This window comes from Lygodium microphyllum, chromosome 24 (genome assembly GCF_053477565.2).
Source record: "Lygodium microphyllum isolate KBCC chromosome 24, Lygodium_microphyllum_v1.1.10, whole genome shotgun sequence".
NCBI lineage: Eukaryota > Viridiplantae > Streptophyta > Polypodiopsida > Schizaeales > Lygodiaceae > Lygodium > Lygodium microphyllum.
Window position 1 is genome coordinate 67522427 of NC_141158.1, and position 20454 is coordinate 67542880.

Genomic DNA, 20454 nt, shown 5'->3' on the forward strand with positions numbered 1-20454 from the left:
GCTGGAAGAAAGAAACATTTAGAATAATCAAATGATGAACAAAATACCAACAATCATCAGCAAGAGCTCATCAGTTTTCTTACTGCTGCTCAAAGCCCAAGCAAACATCTTAGCAATCTGCTTCTGGGACTCTAGGAACATCTTTGTACGCATGGCCTCCAGATCATCATGGAATTGCTCAGACTCTCTCTGCATCTACAATTTCATCTCTTCTAATCTGAGAAAGCACTCCCCCAAAGTGTGGATCACAGAGACCAATTCGGAGAGCGGAGTGCTGTTGGTGTTGCAAGATGGACTTTGAAGAAGTCCTATGGTTGAGGAATCTGTCCAGCTTGAAAGCCTTCGCGGCCTCGTAGTCTATACTGTGGCTATGCTTCTTGTGGATAGACGTGTAAGAAGTATCATGGCCATCCAGAGACTAGTTGCGATACTAGCATTATCACTTATGGGACCATATGCATCTATGGCTAGACAAGTGGCAATGGTACAAAGCATTCAAAGAGCTGCAACAACTACGATCTCGTACATGGCTGCTAGGGTATGCCTGACATAGATGGCAACAACAATAGCAAATATTGGAACAATTACAAACTTGCAGGCAAGTGCCAAACCAAAGATGACATTGGTAGCAGCTCTTGTCCTGTAAGAATCAGCAACATCCTAGACTGGTCTGTATGTATTGTTGGTGAAATACTCTATAACGTAGCCAATTACCAACCCTGCCCAAAGCCCTACTCCAACGTAGAAAAATAGTTTCTAGTTTTGAACCATCTTTGCACCACTGTTAGGATCATATATGTAAAACGTTGATGGTAGTGCCATCCAACAAACAAATGCTGCACCGAATGTCATTAAGATGGTGGATATTAGCAATTGTCTCTTCAGTCTAGGTTCAATATCCCTTAGATTTGAGATCTTGATGAACACATCAGTTGTGAACAAGGTTGTGATGAGGCACACCACAATGCCCATAGAGCTAATGAGTAGAGGGAAGCACATAGCACTAAAGTCATGATTTGTGCCAAATGATGACATGAAAGCCACAACAAGAGCTGCACAAGAAGCTTCAGCAAAGGAGCCAAAGAAATCTGAACCCATTCTTGCAATATCTCCCACATTATCACCCACATTGTTAGCAATGACCGCTGGATTTCGTGGATCATCCTGTGGGATATTCCTTTCTACTTTTCCAACAAGATTTGCTTCAACATCCGCAGCTTTGGTAAAGATTCCACCTCCAACCCTTCCAAATAGAGCCATGGATGAGCCTCCAAGCCCATAGCCAGTGATGGCCTCAAAAAGGCCCTCCCAATCATCCTTATAATAAAGCTGGAACAGTTTTATAGTGATGTATAAAACTATGAGGCCATTAGCAGCAAGTAAGAAACCCATCACCAAACCTGATTGGAAGGCAATTTTGAATGCTTTGCCTATCCCTTTTCTGGCTTCCAAAGTTGTGCGAGCATTCGCATATGTTGCGATCATCATGCCCAAAAATCCCAACACTATGGACGTCAAAGCTCCCAATATAAATGCAACTGTAGTGAAAATTGCTGTAAAGAGAGCTGGGGCACATTGGATCATATCTGCAAGGCTCGGGCTTAATACTGAACCCCTTCACAAATCCCAGGAACAAGAAAATGACAGTAGCAAATATGCCCATGAAATAAACCAAATACTTGTACTCTGTCAGCAAAAACGATGTGGCTCCTATGGATATGGCTTGCTGAATTTCAGCACATTTCCTAATAGCTGCTGCATCTGATTCCTCATCCAATCTATCCTCCTCGTCACAGTCTGATGATCCATTGACAATGTTGTGACTGTGGGTGCCGTTGTTATTGAGAAAGGTGTAGCCATTGCTGGCAGGCCTGGACTTGTGCTCGAAGGCCAAGAGACCAGTTGCGATAGTGATTTGGTGGTGGTTGGTCAGAATCATCTGCATCTTCGTCTAAGCTCATGGTGGACTCATGATCTGGAAGCTCTCTTTCCTTTCCACTTCCGGTGTCTCATGTCTCTCTTCTCTTCTCTCTTCCTCCGTTCCTCATCTCCCTCACGCAGTCTTCAACATGGTATCAGAGCACGGTTTCCTCTCTCTTCTCTCTCATGCCTCTCTCTCTCTATCATCATCCATCCTCTTTCTCCTCTTTCCTCTCCTTCTCGCCCTCCTTTGCCCCTGACCCTATCTGCCCTGTTCTACCTCCCCCGTCCTATTGGCGAATATGTGAAGTTGTTGCACCCAAGCGTGCGCACAATAGCTAGGATTGGCAGGTTGTGGCAACGGCAAGGCTACGAGAGAGGAAAGACCGTTGCCTCCCTATCTTGTCGGCGAATATGTGAAGTCGCCGCACCCTCCTCTGCCACTGACCCCTGCCCCTGCCCCTGCCCCCTAATCTGCCTCCTTTGTCCTGTTGCCATGGCCGCAGACGATGGCACCTCCCAGCATCGCCACGGCCACAAGGAGGAGAACGATGCCCACCTCGATGAGCCCCCCCCTCCACACTTCCCACCAGGACCCCTCCCTCTTCAAGAAGATCCCCGACACCTGGATAGACCTCCGTCTAGTGCCACCACAAGATGGAGAAGCTCTGTCGCAAGTATCGTGCCGAGCCCATTGCCACCCTACTCCGAGTTCAAGTCCAACAAAAGCATTAGGGTTCCCAAGGAAAGAGAGCTTCCAGATCATGAGTCCACCATGAGCTTAGACGAAGATGCAGATGATTCTGACCAACCACCACCAGATCGCTATCGCAACCAGTCTCTTGACCTTCGAGCACACATAGTTGGAATATATAGAGGGGACCAGGGATGCTATATATAGACAAACTATATATATCTAATAGCGCGAGGGAGACGAGGAATGGAGGAAGAGAGAAGAGAAGAGAGACACGAGACACCGGAAGTGGAACCCCAGAAGTGCATCAAGTGAGCACACATAGTTGGAATATATAGAGGGGACCAGCGATGCTATATATAGACAAACTATATATAGCTAATACCCCCGCTCAAATAAAGGTCCCTAACTGTGGATGAAAAAACCCTTGGGGGCTCAAGGGAAAAACCCACAGCTCTATATAGCCCTACTTCTATATTAATATTGAAAATATATTATTATAAAGTTGAAAGGAGCTAAATCACTCCTGAATATACAAGTGCCTGTTTGTAGGCATCGAATGAGCTACATCACTCCTGAATTACTATAGATAAATGAAGGAGCTACATCAATCTAGTCACTCCTGAATATACAAGTGCCTATTTGTATGAATTGAGGGAGCTACATTACTCCTGAATTACTATAGATAAATGAAGGAGCTACATCAATCTTGAATTACTATAGATAAATGAAGGAGCTAAATCAATCTTGAATTACTATATAATCAGCTATGCAGCATAATTTGTGACATCAAAAGCTTAATAGAAAATGTTATATCAACATTAGAACACAATCACAATGTCATAAATCAACTGAGCAGCTAGAATATACGATAAAAATTTCATCAGCTCATCAGGTAGAATATACGAAATCGCAGCTGGCATACCACCAGCAAATGGAAAGAAGAATGGACGAGATGAGCATTATCAAGACGAAAAAATCAGCTACAACATCAACTCCTTAGCTAGAATAGATAAAATATCAAGTAGAGTAAACATAAGCTTGAACAAACGAATCAGCTGAAAATAGACAAACAACAACTGGAAACAATGAAACATCAGCTAGAACAACTCAACAGCTGGAATAATAATGAAACATCAGCTATAACATTTCAACAGCTCGAATAAGAATGAAATGAATATCATCCCATCAGCTCGAAACATTTCTTATAAACAAAGCCTGGAATAATTTCAATGCATTAGCTATAATATAGATGAAATGATATGCAACGTAGCATGAAGAGCCAAAATTCAACTGGAAGAAAGAAACGTAGCATGAAGAGCAAAATATCAACTGGAAGAAAGAAACATTTAGAATAATCAAATGATGAACAAAATACCGACAATCATCAGCAAGAGCTCATCCGTTTTCTTACTACTGCTCAGAGCCCAAGCAGACATCTCAGCAATCTGCTTCTGGGACTCTAGAAACATCTTTTTATGCCTGGCCTCCAGATCATCACGGAATCGCTCAGACTCTCTCTGCATCTGCAGTTTCATCTCTTCTAATATGAGAAAGCACTCCCCCAAAGTGCGGATCACAAAGACCAATTCAGAGAGCCGAGTGCTATCTAGGGGCTCTTGATGCTGCAAGCTAGACTTTGAAGAAGTCCTATGGTTGAGGAATCTATCCATCTTGAAAGCCTTCGCGGCCTTCTGGTCTATACTGCGGCTACGTATTTCCTAATAGCTGCTGCATCTGATTTCTCATCCAATCTATCCTCCGCGTCACAGTCTGATGATCCATTGACGACGTTGTGACTGTGGGTGCCGTTGTTGTTGAGGAAGGTGTAGCCATTGCTGGCAGGCCTGGATTTGTGCTCGAAGGCCAAAACACCGGTTGCAATAGCGATCTGGTGTGGTGGTTGGTCAGAATCATCTGCATCTTCGTCTAAGCTCATGGTGGACTCGAACTCAGAGTAGGGTGGCAATGGGCTCGACACGATACTTGCAGCGGAGCTTCTCCATCTTGTGGCGGCACTGGATGGAGGTCTGTCCAGGTGTCGGGGATCTTCTTGACGAGGGAGTGGTCCTGGTGAGAAGGGTGGAGGGGGGGGGCTCATCGAGGTGGGCATCGTCCTCCTCCTCGTGGCCGTGGGGATGCTGAGAGGTGTCGTCGTTTATGACCATGGCGACAGGATAGAGGAGGTAGAACAAGCGGCAGGGGTAGGGGTTAGGGGCAGAGGAAGGTGCAGCGACTTCACATATTCACCGACAAGACAAGGAGGCACCGGTCTCTCCTCTCTCGCAGCCCTGCCGTTGCCGCAACCTGTCAATCTTGGTTGTTGTGCGTACACTCGAGTGCAACAACTTCACATATTCCGCGATAGGACAGGGGAGGCAGAACAGGGCAGGTAGGGGCAGGGGCAGGGGTCAGGGGCAAAGGAGGGCGAGAAGGAGAGGAAAGAGGAGAAAGAGGATGGATGATGATAGAGAGAGAGAGGAAGCAACACTACTCCTTCAGTGTAGGATGCTCTTGGCATGAGAGAGAAGAGAGAGGAAACCTCACTCTGATACCATGTTGAACAGTGCGCGAGGGAGAGGAGGAACGGAGGAAGAGAGAAGAGAAGAGAGACACGAGATACCGGAAGTGGAACCCCAAAACTGCATCAAGTGAGCACACATAGTTGGAATATATAGAGGGGACCAAGGATGCTATATATAGACAAACTATATATAGCTAATGTATGAAATATTTAGTGCTTGCAAGAGAGGATCTAACCAATCAAGCTGAAGGCAAAGCACTCAAGTTGTTTGTCATCTTTTTCTTGAAGAAGTGTTTTGCAAATATGGTTGTGTCGGTAAAGTAACTGCAGACATAGGGGAGTTGGATGTTGATAAGGCACCCAACTTCTTAGCTCAATTGGGAATTGAAGTGGCTTTACCATCATTCTACAACCCTAAAGGCAATGGAAAAAGTGAGAGAGGGCATTACCTTATTCTCAAAGCTTTAGTAAAATCTTATAGAGGAAAAATCAAAGAATGGCCTAAAATGCTTCCTTTTGCATTATGGGCTGACCTAACCTTTGCCGTAATTGGCTATATGCGGGCTGAACTTATGCATGGACAACAACCAATTATGCCAATTGAAGAATCTATTCTCACATGGAGTCTTCTATCTTGGGAGGAAGGAATCAGTAGAGAAGAGTTGCTAACTTTGCGCATATGGTAGTTAGAAAGAAGGCCTGAAGATGTTTAAGTAGCTATTGAGAAGGTAAAAACAACAAGACTAAAGAATAAACAAAGATTTGATAGGCATCATCGACTCTGACCATGAGTTATTCAAGAAAATGAGTAGGTGCTTGTCTATGACAAGAGCCTGGACAATCAATATAGTGCTTCTAGGAAGATGGTAAAGCGTTGCTTTCACCCATATCTGGTAAAGGTCATTCATGGCAATTCCACATATTCATTGGATGAATTGGATGGGACAAGCATGAAGATACCCATAGCTAGAAAAAGAATCAAGCTCTTCAAATGAAGAAAAAATTCAACATATGTGTTAGAAGACTTGGATATAATCCAAGAGCATGAAGACATGTAGAAAGAAGATGACTTCAATGATAGAGAAGAGGACATGACAGAAAATGAAAACGACATAAAGTGGCACATGTCAGACGATGTGCACGTTAGGATCATGGGGTGAATGTCATAAGATTCTTTGCCCATGGTTTAAACATAAGATTTTTAACCTCTACATATATTACTTAGTCACTTGTAATTTAGACAAACTACAAGAGATTTATGGAATAAAATATTAAGCCTAAGTCCACCAGCATATGGCATGGTGAAGCCAAGATGGGGGCTCTTTGCCTTAGAATACAATAAAATTATCATGGGTCCTTGACAAGATAAACAAATGTGGTTACTTACTTTTAACTCTCTTTGCAACACTTACATGGAATTGCTACAATTTCTGTAAGTCATGGAACATTTAACAAGATAAAACATGGAAATGAGCAATTGATTTGGTAGGATACCTTGGATTGCATTTTCCAGGAGAGCTGATGATGTGGTTCTGCACTTATGATCTTGTATATGACTTGTAGCATTGCCTATGTGATTGAAATAATCAAGAGAGACATCAAGGAGGTGGTGTGAGCTACGCTGCATTTTGCATGAAGAACTCAAGGATGAGCAGGCGCCATGGATGGAAAAGGGGAAGAGTTATCCAAAGCTTCCACATAAAGAGGCTGATGAAGCCATGCACCAAAGTGGGCTGAATATTTTAGCCCAAACTAGGTATTGTGGTGGGTAGCAACACTTATTTTTCTGTTCTTGTAGCTTCATGGCATTGCTATGCTTGATGCAAGTAGATATTCCATAAAACATTATGGAAGGGAGAATCTTGATTGCTCTACGTATGCGCTTGAGGCTTAAATAGGTGGCCCATTACAAAGCAAACAAGGGCATCAATAATTTCTTATTCTCTTCTACTTCTATATATCTATTGCAAGCTACGGGTTACTTGTTACATGCTCTTGGATATAGGGCCTATTTTGTGCTTCATCAAAGTGTCTTCTAGGAAGGTTGAAGCTATGTATATGGGCAGAAAAAGGTAGCCCACATGATGATTTGTAAACATCAGATCCTTTTACTTATCTATTGCTTCATATGGTATGTCTTACACTTGTATTTGATTGATCTATGCACTCTATATTAGAGAAAGTATATGTTATCATCAGAGGTGAATCTTGGAAGTTTATGGGCTGATTTGTGGATGTTATCTTCAGCCATATTCAGAGAGCTAGCTTGAACAATAATAATTTAATTCATTTCTTCCTTTACAGTTGATATCCTTTTAAAATACGCATGGTTTATGAGCCCCTATGGTAGGGAATGTTCCAAGACCTGTCATGTTTTCTTTGAGTTGAATTAAGAGGAGATTTCCCTCTTTACTTCTTGGCTATGGTAACTTAATATTATCCAAATCTTTATTTGAAGCTCTCTTGAAGTAAAGATCCTTATCCATCAAGGCTTGTAATTGACTCATAAGCTTCAATTTACATTGAATGTAATCATATAAAGTTGAATGATGGGATGCAAAGTTGTTGATGATATATGCAATTAATTTCATAATCCGTGACTGATCTTACAAGGAAACAAGCTCGACTTGAATTTGAACTTATGAGGTATTATTCTTGTGTCTACCCTTCTCTTATCTCAACCAAATGTGGAGTCTAAGCTCTTGAACCCCAAAACAATCTTCTTTCTCAAACCCTAGTGACTGACCAATTAGTACCTCTTGAACACTCGCTGCAATCTACTTAACTCTTGAATACACTTCTCCAGTTATGTTGTCTAGCTTTCTTGCCAAACCCGTGTGGAGACCTTCAATCCTACACGCTTTGACAAAGTCAATGCTCTTACATGTGACATTCCACTATAAAGAAGCTTTGTCGATAAAGTAATGTGAAGCACACTTGATTTTATCATTTTTACCATAACTTTCAATATCAAAATATGAGTTGAATTAACTTAGCCAAGGGAGAACCTTATGATCATCTTTAATACCATAGTAAGTATTAAGTTTAAAGGTACATTTTATTGTCGTCATCTATTTGCACTTGAATTGTGCTTGAAGAGTGGTATTGATGGTACAAACCATAGCATCTATAACATAGGTAATTTGGGATGGGGGACACTTGAGAGATCACGGTTCTTGCTGAAAAGGACGTAACACCCTCTTTCAATTGGTTTGTGGAATACAATGTTAGGTTCCCTTACAAGACAAAAGACAACCTTAGCTTTCCTTAAAAGGATGTTAAACCCTCTTTCAAGTGGTTTATGAATGACTTTTCAACTTGTCTTGCATGTGTTTTCATTACCACATGCAACCACTAACAATTACTCCAAGTACTCAATGAAAAAGAGGCAGCAAGAAAAGAGGGCCTACATATTCTTAAACATAAATTCAAGTATTAGATATGCCATGGTGACATTGCTTCTTTGACCACTCTACTACTTGCATCTCCTTTTGAGCTACTATGTAACGTGCATGTTTGTCTGCTTGCAGGACACGTGTTAGCATCCCATTGGGAGGAGGGTCTAGAAGGCTTCACCTGGCCTCACAGGGAATGACACAGGGTTTGCAATCTAGGTCTTCCTGAGTCTGCCCCGAGTGGAAGTGTCCAGCCATTCCCGCTTGGGATCGACCCGAGGCCAGGGTTCCTTTCCTGTCAACAAAGTCTCTAGGAAAGAGCTAGCATCGAGCTCCAGTTGTACCACCTTTCGTAGGGACAACAGAGATGAAGCGGTTTCAAGTTGCACTTGGTTCATGGAAAATGGAAAACAAGAGGGATGCGAAGCTCAACCTCTCTACTGTACGACATAGCCCCATTCCTTTCCCCTAAAACAGAATAATCTGAAAATTCTACATCTATTGACACTAGGTCTTCATTGTCTTATTATCTCATCATTTGAGAAAAGTTCCCAGCTAATCGGGACCACCCTTCCGTAAGACGGACCTAAGTCACGTCCACCTCACTTTCCTCAGTTTTCTTTAGTTATCTAATTACCTAACACATTACGTTTTGACATGCAAAATCAACTTCCTTAATTAAACGAATTAATGATGTGTTCCTTCATGTAACTTAGGAACTAACACAAAAACAATGTCAAGCAAGTTCCTTTTTCTCAAGTATCTGTTCTTTATTTATCATAATTCCGGAGTACATCCAATATGAGTACATCCAAGATCATGCCCAAAGGCTATCCCAGCAATCTATAGGATTGCTGCTTCAAGTTCTGCCTGTGGACTAGTACACGGGCCTCAAGATCCCATCTCGAGTCACATCGGCCTCTTGCATGGGATCCGGAGGCAAGGGATTTACAACCAAAGCCTCCCCTGGCACCCAAGTGTCCTCCCGCTCCAAGCAGTACCCATGGAGAGACCTATTGCAATGGGTTAGGTCCATATACCTGGCACGGTTAACAACCCCCTTGGATAGGGCCAGACAGACAGTCGGAGGTAATTGTTCCTGCCCTTCTTTCAACTTGAAGCATTAAGTGTTTTCCTTGAATTAGTTCCTTGAGCAGAGAGATCAAGTAATGTACCTAAGTACAAGCACGAACATTTCGGAGGTCGTTTGTACAACCAACTGCTAAGGTGTGACTCCCTTTTTTTTTCAGATGCTCCCAGCATCCGATCTTGGGTCTTTTCCACGTCTTGGCGAGATCCCAATAATTCCAAAACAAGATTTCGTAAGAAAATGGCCTTGGTAAGATAACTTAATTTTGACTTGCCATTTTCCCTTGGGTTTTACCTTACGGTATCTTAATCCCTAACTCATGCATTAGCTGGTCAGTCAAGGCAACATACATGCCTTATTTGCAACCCAACCAAGGGTCTTTTAATCTCTAATTCCAACCATGCTCAATTAACACACACGGAAACACATGATTCTTCATTGAGACTTTCAAGATGCAGCCTAGATTCATGCGATCCTTTCAATTCTCTTAGTGCGGTTCTATGTCGGATTTCCCAATCAACCTTATCCATCATACACATTGTGCATTTAGTATAGTTATACCTCCTAAATGACTTTTATCTTTCTTTATTCCTGGCAACGAGTACTTAGTTTTAATGCACCGGATCACATGTGATTTGAAAGTTTAGGGTTTTGGCTAATGATGCAAGTATATCTCATGGACAGAGAATAACATTTCATGTGTTTCTTTCAATCATGATTGCGAAACGTGAATTCTAAATGGCTATTCATGCAATGAATTGGTTAAAAGGCTATCATTTTATGTGAGGTAAGGCGATAACCTTATCATTTTATGTGAGTAAATCTTATGCAAATTCCAACCTCTACTGTTTCATGCATGCTACTTAGTTCTTAGAGTAAACCAAACCCTATGCATGACATCAATCTTTTCATCCCTTCCATGAGAAATAATTCTAAATTATTTTTTAGTGCTTAGAATCTGGGCTTGATTCATGTGTGATGCGTTGGTCGTTTTGCTTGCCCCTTAGTGGCTTGGATGCCTAGGCTTCTCGCAACTTTCTTCTTGGGAGCCATTCACATCGCGGAGATTAGGTAGTCCAGACCTTGACAGGTTTCAGGTTGACAGGTTTGGTAGAAAAGACCGTTGGATGAGGGTGCTTCGCCAAGAGGGTGGTTTGGGGCGTGGCTCCTTGCAGTTACCAACTCTCACTTCTTTCTTTTTCCCTCTCTCACTTCTTCTTCTTTTCACTTAATCTCCCTCTCTTCTTCTCCACTTATTCTCCTACTCTCTCCCTCTCCCTCCCTCTCTCTCTCTCTCTCTCTTCTTCTCCTTCTCCCACTTCTTTTCACCTTCAGCTCCTTCCCTCTCTTTCTCTTCCTCTTCTCTTCTTTTCTCCTTCTACTCTTCTTCTTCTTCTTCTTCCTCTACTACTTCTTTCCTCTCTCTCCCTCTACCGTTTCTTCTTCTTCCTCTACCTCTCTCCCTCTACTTCCTCTTCCTCTACCTCTCTCCTCCTCCTTCTCTTCTTCTACTTTTCTCCCTCTACTTCCCTCTCTCACTCCTTCTTTTCCTCTCTCCTTCTCCTTCTCTCCCTCTTCTTTCTCTTCTCTCTCACCCTTCTTCTTTCTCTTCTCTCTCACCATCCTTCTTTCTCTTCTCTCCTTCTCCTTCTCCTTCTCTCCCTCTTCATTCTCTCCTCACTCCCTCTACTTCTATCTCCTCACTCCTTCTCTCCCTCTTCCTCCCTTCTCTCCTTTTTTTCTCCTCTCCTTCTCCTTCTCTCCCTCTTCTTCCCTTCTCTCTCTCCCTCCTTCTTTCTCTTCTCCCTTTTTTTTCTCTTCTCTCCTTCTCCTTCTTTCCCTCTTCTTCCCTTCTCTCTCTCCCTCCTTCTTTCTCCTCTCCTTCTTTTTTATCTTCTCTCCTCCTCTCCCTCTTCTTCTCTCTTCTCACTCCTTCTCTTCTCACATCTAGGACTCTATCAGGCTGTAGCTCAAGGACTCCTTGGCTAGACATTACAACTTGCTGATCATCAAGCACATGATTTGGATTAGGTAGATACTTTTTCAATAGGCTAATGTGGAATACATTATGAACCTTTAGGGTTGCGGGTAGCTGTAGTCTGTAAGCATTAGGTCCTAGGCACTTAGTGATCTTATAAGGTCCACAATACCTTGGACTTAGCTTCTTGTACTCTCCCAAGGATAGTGAACTCTTTTTAGGTCGTACGCAGATGAAGACCATATCACCTTCAACGAAGGTTCTGTCTTGTCATTTCAAGTCTGCGTAAGCCTTCTGTCTGTCCTTGGCGGCTTGGATGTCTTGTCTTATTGATTTGATTTGATCATCCATGTCTTCCAGCATCTGCTTTCAAGCTTCTACCCTCATGGTTGGATCCGAGAAGCTCAAAGGAGTACGACAATCATGCCCATACAATGCTTGAAAAGGGGTCATCTGAATACTTTGTTGGTAAGAAGCATTGTAGGAAAACTCAACCAGTGGTAAATATTGAATCCACTTTTTGGGTTCGCGATAGTAGTATGCCCTAAGCATATCTTCAATGACTTTGTTGACTCGTTTCGTTTGACCATCAATTTAGGGATGGTAAGCTGTGCTAAAACAGAGTTGAGTCCCAATGGCCTCGAAGATAGCCCTCCAGAAGTGTGATGTAAAGAGAGACTCACGATTACTAATGATTCTTCCGGGTAACCCATGCAGTTTGAATATTTCCTTGATGAATAATCTTGCGACGTCTGAGGCTTTATAGTTTGTCTTGACCGGGATGAGATGTGCAACCTTGATGAGCATATCTACTATAACCATAATAGAGTTGTATCCTCCCTGAACTTGGGGTAGGCCAACAACAATGTCCATACATATGAATTCCCATTTCATTTGGGGAATGTCAAGTGGTTGCAATTTCCCTGGCATTTTGACATGCTCTACCTTAATGAATTGACAAGACAAACATTCCGTGACATATTTGAGAACGTCACCTTTGAGCCTATCCCAATAATAGCTCTTTCTGATCGCATTAAGGGTCTTGGCATAGCCAGGATATCCTGAGAAAGGGGAGTCATGGGCTTTCCAAAGTATCTTCTGCTTGAGAGATTGGCTTGCAGGGATACATAATCTTGTCCTAAAGTAGACAAGTCCACTACAGACAGAGAATTCTTGATGCTTCGTCTTAAGCTTCGGGTCTTAATCCTTGATGGGGATCTCCCTTAGCAATTTCTGGTAGACTGGGTCATGACATGCCTCTTCTCTGGCTAGCTCAAGGATTGGGTTGTTTGGCATTGATACCTTTGTGGCTAAAGATCTTGCTGTTGATGGATCTTGTAAAATAACAGAACTCAAAAATGCCTTGCTCTGAGTGCGCATCGGCAACTACATTCTCTTTTCCAGGCCTATATTTGATTTCAAAATCATATTCTTCCAATACTTCAATCCATCAACGTTGCCTCATGTTGAGCTCATTCTGGGTGAAGATCCATTTAAGACTCTTGTGGTCCGTCACTAAGGAAATTTTATTACCGAGCAGGTAATGTCTCCAAAGTTTGAGAGCATGGATGACAGCCAGCAGCTCTAGATCGTTGGTAGCATAGTTCTTTTCATGGCTCTTCAATTTCCTTGAAGAATATGCTATGGGATGACCTTCTTGCATAAGCACACATCCTAAGGCAAGTGCGCTAGCATCAGTTACCACCTCAAACTCCTTGCTAAGATCAGGAAGTTTTAGGATGGGTGCTGATACTAAGCTTTGCTTTAGTTTGTCAAAGCTGGTCTGTTCTGCGGGTGACCATACAATTTCTACTTGCTTCTTTAGTAGATCAGTCACAGGTGCTGCAATCAAAGCATAATCTTTGATGAAGATCCTGTACCATCCTGTCAATCTAAGAAAGCCACGTATTTCTTTGATAGAAGTTGGTGTTGGCCATTCCAGAACGTCTTTGACCTTTGCTAGATCTATTGAAATTCCTTCTGCTGATACAATGAATCCTAGATATTCAATCTGTCGCTTGAAGAATGCACACTTCTTCTTCTTGGCATAAAGCTTGTGTGCTCTCATTGTTTCAAGAACAATGCAAAGTTGGGTTTCATGATCTTTTTTTGTGTTTAGAGTAGACTAGGGTATCGTCAAAGAAGACAAGTACAAATTCATCAAGATAGGGCCTAAAGATATCTTGCATTAACATGTTGAAGGTAGAAGGAGCATTTGTCAGTGTCCGTACCTTGTGTTGAATGTAGTCTTCGGGATATCTTCTTCCTTGATCCTTATCTGATAATATCCAGATGTGAGATCTATATTAGAGAATATCTTTGAACCTTGAAGACGGTCAAGTAATTCATGTATTCTTGGAATGAGGTATTTATTTTTGATGGTTGATTGATTCAATCCTCTATAAGCGTTCCATCTTTCTTCTTTTGGAACAAAACTAGAGCTCCCTATGGTGAATTGCTAGGACGGTGGTCTAATAGTTGCTTGAGTTGCTCTTTCACTCCAATAGCTTTCGGGATGGACATCCTATACGGTCTCTTTGGGACTGGTGCAGCTCCTGGCGCCAGCTTGATTTCGTGGTTGACTTCCCTTTGAGGAGGAAGTTCTGTCAGCTCCTTAGGAAATACGTCTGCGTACTCCTTTAACCATAAACACAATATTAGTAAGTTTGGGAATCTCCCAATTCCCATTTTTTGAATACTAAATAGGTGGACCCCAGATAACATGCTCATAAGTTTCTCAAAACCATATGATGTGACCTATCATTGGAAAGCACTTGAAAAATGGGATCTATTGAGCTATAGAGCGCTCGATTTGGAGTTGTAGTGTTCAAGTTATGACAAATCCAAAGATTTGACCATGTGTCCCAAACTTATGGGAAATTCCCATATTCCCCAATATGGTGTTCATGACGGTTCTTTCCTAGATTCCTGATTTTGATCTAGCTTATTCAGCTTAATCACATAGATAGGTAGGCCCTTTCTAACTTCTTTTATAATCCGTGTTGCCTTTAGTAGTTGTATTTTTGGCTTGCCAGCCTCTCCTTGAGTTGCCCTCTCCTTGAGTTGTAACTAGTTTTCCTTCAGAATTTTGAAAGGAGACTTGGACCTTTCCACAGTGGATGTGGGCATCATTGGGTATTAGCCAATCCATTCCGAGCAAACATTCGTGGACACCACCTAGGGTCATTACCCTGAATCTCACCAAAGTCGGCTTCCCACCTAGTACGAATTTCACCTTAGCAATTTGCCTAATACAAGAGTGTAATATTCCCACCCGTGAATATTGACTTCCCGCACACTGCGTAAACCTCGTGCAAAGGTTATCTTTCATATTGAAATTGCCGGCAGTGTGATCTGTGACCTGCAGGCGAGAAATCAGGACCTCCGCATTGGCAAGGCAAACCCGAGAGTTCAAACCCGCAAATCACACGTAAACACCCTCTTGGGAGGGGCAAATTGAATATTATCAAGGCAAATTTTTTTATTTTTATCCCTTTTCCCCAGCCAATGCACGGCTGGAGAAGAGGGAGTATGGGGGGATGGGACATGGAAGAGTCGTGGGCTGCATGGGAGGGGGGGAACCCATGCAAGGGGCCACGTGGTGGAGCCCTTCTCTCCCCCCCCTTACCTATATATACTCCCTCTAAGGAGAGAAGGAGGAGGGAGGAAAATCGGATGCTGCTACGACGCCGTTGTTGGGGAAGGGAGGGAAACGAGGCTGCTGCCATCGCCGTAGGCCAGAGGCCGCGTGGAAAGAGGAGGGGGGGGAAGTCGCTATTCAGCTGGGAGCCGCCATCAGGACGCCGCCGCCTTGCTGGAGACCACCAGGCCGCCGCCCATCCTCGCCTTGACCACGACTTTTCTTCCCAGTCATTGGCACCCCCCCCCCCCCCGGACGTCGCTACTGATTCCCAGAAGCTTCTTAGAACCTTCTTTAAGAAGCTTCTAAGGATAAGGCCATAAGCCTTGGTCCTATGCGGGCTTTTCAATTTTAAAACCGGGCTTTCCATAAACACAAAAACCCGTGAGCCCGGTACTCTCAAGGATCCGCACTTTGGAAGGGATCTCCGGCGTACAATTTTGAAGCGCTCGCAACAGTTGGAGAAGACTCACCGAACGAGTAAGGGTAAAGGCAAACCGGAAGTCCGTAAGCACGCTAACGATGGCTCCCAAGAAGTTGCAAGGCGCGCCTGCGGGAGGTTCTTCTCCTAGCATTCACGTGGACATCTCCCCGAGCCCACAGACTCAGGTTTTTACTATTGTGAATTCATACTAAAGTAATGCATTAAGCATGACAACTCCAAGGATTAGGAAGTACCCATGCATGTTTAAATTCACCTAACCTAGTTAAATACAATAGGGAGAAATTGGTAGTTTCAATATAAACGCAAATTGTCCATCCATCTTACGACCTTAATTGCCTCGTCGTGCATTTTCAAATGAAAGCCACATATTGCCTAGGTTTAATTAGGAAATTGTTAGATTCTTTTGCACGACATGATAAAGAACCCCGATCTTATAAGTTGCATGGAAAAAGATGCTTGCAATTAGATTAAATCGACACTTGCCTTAGTATTGCATGAATTTCATTCACGATGTTGTTGTATCTAAGGGTCGCACTTTTACTTTCGCAAACTTCATTTCATCATGTAACATTTAGGAATGATTGCATGGCTTATAAAAGCATGAAATGCAAATACTTAGACACAAGGTTGTAGGTGTTATTTCATCAATGTAAACCCTAGTAAACCCTTTTTAAGTATCCTTCAAATTATCTTGCCTTTTGACTTTAACAAAAAAAAAGGGATAGGGCTATTGCGGATCTTATGGTGCGTGGAAGTAATGAATTTCGTGTTTACATGTATTGTAACATTTTGCAACTATTTTTCTACTTAGATCAAGTATATCATCTCTAGGAAAGAATTATCCTTGTCATAAGACAAGTAGGTCAATTTACCCAAGTCATTTGTGGTATCACGACTGATAGGGTTTCGTATAAGCATAACTAGCCGATTCGATAAAAACCTCAAGTACTAGTTAGGGCTTGGCACGTTAGAGATGTGGCCAAGTAACGTAAGTGGACACCAAGTCGAAGTCCTCAAACCCAAAGGTCCTACCCACCTTACCGAAAAAGTTGAGCCAATGGGAGGCGCACGCAAATAATGATCCAGGGTTTCTACCCTAAGGATCATTCGACCTAGTGCTAGAACTTGGATTGAGTTGGAATCCCTAGGACCGAACGTTGACGGTCTAGTGCAATTAGGATTGGGGTGAGTAAGAGGACACCCTAAACCCTACTTCGAGTCTAATCATAATTCTTTGACCAGAAAACACCACTCAATGGGTGAAATGATCTCTTGGAATGGAAGCGACACTTGTACAACAAGTGCAACGTCGCATAGCCTTGTGGTTTGATCACAAGAAAGTTTTGCCATTCCTTGGAATGAGGTTGGCAGGTTCTTGTGCAAGTTTAACTTGCAAGGGGATGGGTAGTCATCCTGTTACATCGCCCTCATTAGGGGAAATTTGCCAAGTTAAGGGAAGTTAGGTATTGGCTTGGACGCAAATGATTAATCAATAAATTAAAGCGACATGGCCGCTAGGATTTACTATTAATAAAACCTAAGGTATTGGTTAAGTTGGGTTAACAGGGTATGACCCTAACCCAAGGACAATAGGAATCTTGCCAAGTTGCAATTGATTCCGGATCGAATGCTGGATGCATTCAGAGAGAAGGAGTCACTCCTTAACAGTTTGCCAAATAAACGACCACTGGAATTGATTGTGCTTGTAACAGTTTAGAAAGCACTGTTTGCATTGTTTGTACAAGGAACTAAAGGATGAAAGGATATATAAATGCTTCAGGTTGAAGGCCTGAAGGGAGGGGCAGCTTCAGTTACCCCCGACTGCCTGCCTGACCCTAACCAAGGGGCTTGTTGACCGCGCCGGGAACGTGGACCGAACCCGCCGCGAGAGGTCTTTCCGTTGAGCTCTACTTGGAGCAGGAGGACGCTTGGGTGCCAGGGGGGGCTCTGGCCATAAATCCCTCGCCTTCCGGGTCCTGCACAAGAGACTAACGTGACTCGGGATTGGATCTCGAGGCCCGCATACTAGTCTACGGGCAGAAGCTTGGAATAGTGATCCCTAGCGGATTACTGGATAAGCCTTCGGGCGGATTATAGACAAGCCTACGGGCGGAACTCCTTGTATTTCAAAGATAAATGATGATTTGATAATAAAGAAGTTGTTTGATATTGTTTTTCTATGTCACGTGATAAGATTACGTGAAGGAACCAGTGCTTAACGGGATTAATCAAGGGAGCTGTTTGTTATATGTCAAATTAATGTGTTAGGTAATTACATAACTAAAACAAACCGAGGAAAGTGCGGAGGATGGACCATGGGTCCGTCCTATGGATGGGTGGTCCCGGTTAGCCGGGAACTTTTCTCAAAAATCTTAAAAACAACAGGATGATCATCATCTTCAAAACAAATAACGAGAACGATGACCTAGAGGTACATCTTACCCGATTTACGCTGTTTTAGGGGAACGGAATGGGACTATTCCTTATGGCAGAGAGGTTAAGCCTTGCATCCCTCTCGTTTCCCATTCTCCTTGAACCAAGTGCAGCGTGAATCCGCTTCGGACTGGCGCTTCTGTGTAAAGTAGTTCGCTCGGGTCTGAGGCTAGTTGCTTTTAGCTAATGACCAAACAGGAAAACACTAATTCCGGTCGATCCTAAGTGGGAAACGGCCAGGATACTTCCGCTACGTGGCAGACGCGGAAAGACCTAGATTGCAAAACCTGTAACATTCCATGGGAGTGCCGGGCGGAGTTTTCTAAACATTCTTCCCGATGGACTGCTAAGACGTGTCCTAGATGACTCTAGTGGACACGTTACAGTTGGTATCAGAGCCGACCAACAATGGAATTGTTTCGTGAGATCTCAATAAAATGAAGTAAAGAAATTGTTGCTGTCCAGACATTTCCTCATCCTCAATACTGTCTTGCAGAACTATGAAGCGTGGAACAAGTTTTTGGTGTTCCGGATCATGTTTATGACTGCAATGCATTCTCCGCATTATAGGCAGAGAGTTGAAATGATGAACATCCTGGAGCAGATTTATAATCTATCACCTTTATATATAGAACGAAGATGGACTGGGTCTTCAGGAATTTACTACATAGCTGCCCACCGGTTTGCTTATCTACAAACCAACCTAAAGAGGATCAAGTGGTTGGAAGACTTGAAAGTCGTGAAGCTGTTCATTTTTGTGGAAGCTCACGTAAATTCGACTTTACATATTCAAGGTCGGAGGGTTGAATTGAACTCATATGTATATGAGGAAGTAACCCGTGTAATTCCAGCCGACAGGATTAAGGTGTTGGGCCGCCATGGGAAGTATGGATTCCAGCGGAAAGGATATCCTGAACTTCCGATGAATTATCGATTCCTAAAGATCCATGACCCAAAACCCTACTATTACACAGTTCCTGTAGACAAATCCAATACAACGTTGTTCTCCCCAAACTAAATGTAATGATTGGATTATCATCACACAAGATGCTGTATAAGGCTACGCCCATGTAAATATAAATAAAGACTTCTTTTATCAATATCCGATTGTGCATCAGGGTTGTTACAAAAAGTTAAGTAGCTTCATGATTTACGAGATAGCTGAACTAAAGATAAGCTAATGTCAATTATCATACAATAATGTTAAGAAAACTTTTACCCAGGCACAACCCCAGGTACAGGTTCCAAATTCGCCCCCTACATCAAGTACTGCTGTGATCCAGGAGAAGAAGTTCCTCCTCAAGCAGATAAAGCCACCCGAGTTTGACGGGAAAGGCAGATTCGTCCAGTCTGATGCTGAAATTTGGATTGAATCTATGGAGGATTACTTTGAAGCAGCTGGTACTACACCTACCAATCAGGCCATGCTCGCCAAATTAAAACTCACCGGTGAAGCTAGACTATGGTGGAAACAATGGTGCAGGGATCAAGGGACTTCAGAGGGGTCCGTTACCTGGGAGAAGTTAAAGCAAGCCGTGCAAGGGAGATATTTGCCACCTGCATATCGTACACAGAAAATGAATGAGTTCTATGAGCTAAAACAGTTAGGACTCACCCTTGACGCATACTACTCTAAATTTGTCTCACTCTTAAAGTATGCGCCACAAATGGACACGATGCAGCAGGTGTCCAAATTTTTCGCGGGCTTAAATCCACCTGTAAATACTCGTCTCGAATCTATGCGACCATCAGATCTTCAGGATGCACTCATTCGAGCGGCAGCTATAATTCAGGAAGTGCAAGCTAAACCAAGGGGTATTAAGAATTGGTCTTATAGCGACCCGAACAGAGGAGCATTCAGACCCCAAGTAAAGAGAGTTCAAGGCCACAATCAGGGACAAAGGAAGAAAGCAAGGACAAATAACGTCAATAACTTTGTTCCTACTCACAGTAATGGCCGAAACCTCCGATGTTTCCACTGCAACGAACTCGGTCACTTCAAAAGGCAATGTCCCAAGCTCAGCGAGGGACACCGTCAAGGTGCAGGCCGCGGTCAAGGAGCCGCCACCCGTGGAAGAGGGAGAACTGCCTGCATTACCAATAGGCAAAGATGTGAAGCAGAAGAAGAGGAAGATCCGACTATGGAAGCGGAATTCGAAAGAGCGACAGTCCATGCCGCTTTACACAAGAAGGGGCCGAATCGCCAGTTCTCGGTGATTCAAACACCGTCGGACTATCAAGGTAAAGGTTTCAAAACCTTGATTGATTGTGGCAGTACACATTCCTTTATCTCACCAGCGTGCGCTAAAAGATTAGGAATAGCCACAGTAGAAGC

General features: G+C 43.1%; 1 pseudogene; it reads right to left on the reverse strand.

Annotated features, from left to right (window-relative positions):
• Window positions 1-357: 357 nt before the first annotated feature.
• LOC148015193 (pyrophosphate-energized vacuolar membrane proton pump 1 pseudogene) lies at window positions 358-1945 on the reverse strand (annotated as a pseudogene).
• Between the last annotated feature and the right edge of the window lie 18509 nt (window positions 1946-20454).